The 3335-nt window shown below is 34.1% G+C and overlaps 1 pseudogene; it reads left to right on the top strand.

Annotated features, from left to right (window-relative positions):
* The first annotated feature begins 1044 nt into the window (after positions 1 to 1044).
* Positions 1045 to 2361, top strand: LOC124945387 (annotated as a pseudogene).
* The last annotated feature ends 974 nt before the right edge of the window (positions 2362 to 3335 follow it).

The following is a 3335-nucleotide window of genomic DNA, read 5'->3' as shown; positions in this document are numbered from 1 at the left end:
ATACGCATCGGACGACTACGGTCATTAAAAGTTCAACGATTTCTCTCCAACAAAATAATCCACCAAAAAATAATTAGGATGGTAACCCAAATATGTAGGTTCGTCCTTTCAGCCGCATTAATCCAAATTTCTCATCAACTTCCTAAAGACTCGAGCATCACCCAATGAATCCCAGTAATACTTCATAAAAGATTTCAAATACTAGTCACACATCGACAATGCAAAAATAAGTGAGTTGACAATTCAATCTCTTTGAGACACATACGACTAGCCATAATACAATATATTTTCATGCACATATTATCCGTTAGAATTCCACCATGAATAACGCTTCATCCAAAGAACGATATCTTAGATGAAATTTTTGATTCCTAAAGTTTTCCCAACAAAAATTTTATAGAATTATCTTAGCGAATAACTTATAGAAATGCCTCACATGAAACTATCAATATTTTGACAACGTATAATGTTTTGTTCAGATAATGACACGTGTTTGCGTCCTACCAAAAGTAAGCTATATTATGGGACGAATTCTCCATAATGTTTAATCTATTTCTATATCTAATTCGGCTAGTGAAAACACTAGACCAATGATCAAACATGTCATTAACTGTGATATTTCTACATATAGCAATGAAAACAAACTCGGGATACGCCAAATGTCATTCCAAAATCTAATCGAATAATCATCCTCACAATGAATCTAGACTGCTCACGAAAACTTTTTCACATAAAATAAATTCACCTATAAATGATACACTCTCCTGGATAATTAGACATTTTGGTGAACTAATTAAATCAATCATTATCATACTTACATTTAATTATCAATGTCCAAATACAATTCGGCTTCATTGCAAATCATTTTTATAAAAAAATTATTAAAAAAAAATAACATTTCAAATATCTAGACCAAATTGATTTTAAAATATTTAACTTTATCTTAACTATATAAAAATAAGTTAAAAAATAACAATAGAAATTTATATAATATTCTCTCCATTTTCATCCTCAAACTCTCAAGAGAATGAATAACGAAATTGTCTTCCTCTTTGTTACTCTTTACATACTCTCTTTTTCTCTCTATCTATCTCACACACAGTCAAAATGCTCTCTTTAAACCTCCTCTCCCCCACATCAGGTGTCGCTTTCTCGAAATCCAAGCATAAATGTCCGATTAGTTCCTCCATTTTCAATCCTAATCACAAAACCCTCCGCCGCCACTATCTTCCTCTCGAGGGCATCAAAAAATCTCAGATCTCTTGTTCGATCTCAGATTTCAATCGATTCTTGACATACCCAATTGGATCATCTCTCAAATCGCCGCCGCAAATCGCCAGAGCCGCCGCGAAAGGAGTCCCGCAAGACGCCAATCCTGATGGGGAAACTGAATCGGAGAAAAAACCCAATAAAACCCAACAACTCGCCGTCATCTTCGGCCTCTGGTACTTCCAAAACATCGTCTATAACATCTACAACAAAAAGGCTCTCAACATCTTCCCTTATCCATGGCTCCTCGCTTCATTTCATCTCTTCGTGGGTTCCGTTTGGATGTTCTTCCTCTGGTCCTTCAAACTCCAGCCTGCCCCAAAAATCTCCAAACAATTCATCTTCGCTCTCCTCGGTCCTGCCCTTTTCCACACAATTGGACACATTTCGGCTTGCATTTCCTACTCTAAGGTAGCTGTTTCCTTCACCCATGTAGTCAAATCCTCAGAACCTGTCTTCTCTGTTATCTTCTCCTCTTTTCTCGGTCAGACATACCCTTTAAAGGTATGGCTCTCCATTCTCCCCATTGTTCTTGGTGTTTTCTTAGCTGCCATCACAGAAATCTCCTTCAACTACCAAGGACTATGGGGAGCCCTGATCAGCAACGTGGGTTTCGTTCTCCGTAACATTTACTCCAAAAAGAGTTTGCAGAGCTTCAAACAAGTTAGTGGATTGAATATGTATGGATGGATCAGCATAATCTCACTGTTTTATCTATTCCCAGTTGCTGTTTTCGTTGAAGGGTCACGATGGGTTGGTGGGTATCACAAAGCTATTACAAGTATTGGCCAAGCTTCAACCTTTACATATGGGTTCTTCTGTCTGGAATCTTCTATCATCTCTACAATCAGTCATCTTATCAGGCCCTTGATGATATTAGTCCCTTGACATTCTCTGTTAGCAATACAATGAAGAGGGTTGTGGTGATCCTCGCCACAGTGCTGGTATTCAGAAATCCAGTCCGACCGCTTAATGCAATTGGATCTGCCATTGCTATTTTGGTACTTTCTTGTATTCTCAGGCACAGCCAAGAAGAAGGTGCCAAGAAAGATGGAGGTGAGAAGAGCAGCTAAGAATTATAAGTAATATTTAATTATTTAAAATAATATGAAATTAAGTTTATAATTTAGGATTGTATTGGTCGATAATACAAAGGGAGTATACATAAATAAATGATATTTCTATTATATATATATATATATTTCTATTATATATATATATATATATATATATATATATATATATATATATATATATATATATATAATATATATATATATATATATAGATATATATATATATAATGATGCTTAATTTTAAAAGTGTCTGAAATTTCTGTCGAGAGCTGTAGTTATAATTTGGATATATATATATGAGAATAAATGGATATTTGAGTCGAATTATGGTTGACCCGTCCATAAACTTAAAACGGTTAAAAATAAAATTTAAAATGTTATAAGTATGTTTCGAACTTTTAACTTAATAAAAACAAATACAACATTTTAACTAACTAGGCTAATAAAACTTTATATTTTAAAAACACCAAAATGAATGCGGGATGTTTCAACTTTAACATCCTTTAACTAACTTTTATTTATATATTTATATATATATATATAATACTTAATTTTTAAAGTGTCCGGATTACCGGGTCGAGAGCTGTGGTTAATTTGGATATATATGTCAGTAAATTAAAAATGTTATCACATTTTAACTATAATTTTTATATCATTACTCGTGGAAATGCACGGGCTACATGTTAGTTTTATTAAGAGGCTAAATAAGAAATGACTAAACATATTAACTAACAAAATATTGGTTATTTTGTAATGACAATGATCCCCATTTGAGGTACGGTCATTTCTAAAGATGACAATGGGTACTTGTATGCTCGATATTCGCGGGTACTCGATGGTCAGGTTCGGGTATTTTAAATCGGGTTCGGGTCGAGTATGGGGAGGGAAGAAGGTATCTGATTGGGTACAAGGTCCGGGATGAGGAGGGTGCGAAACTCAAACTCGATATCTGATACCAACTATATTAATATATATTTATTTGTTTGCTAA

This window comes from Impatiens glandulifera, chromosome 7 (assembly GCF_907164915.1).
Source record: "Impatiens glandulifera chromosome 7, dImpGla2.1, whole genome shotgun sequence".
NCBI classification, from domain to species: Eukaryota; Viridiplantae; Streptophyta; class Magnoliopsida; order Ericales; family Balsaminaceae; genus Impatiens; species Impatiens glandulifera.
This window is presented reverse-complemented; position numbering and strand designations above follow the sequence as displayed.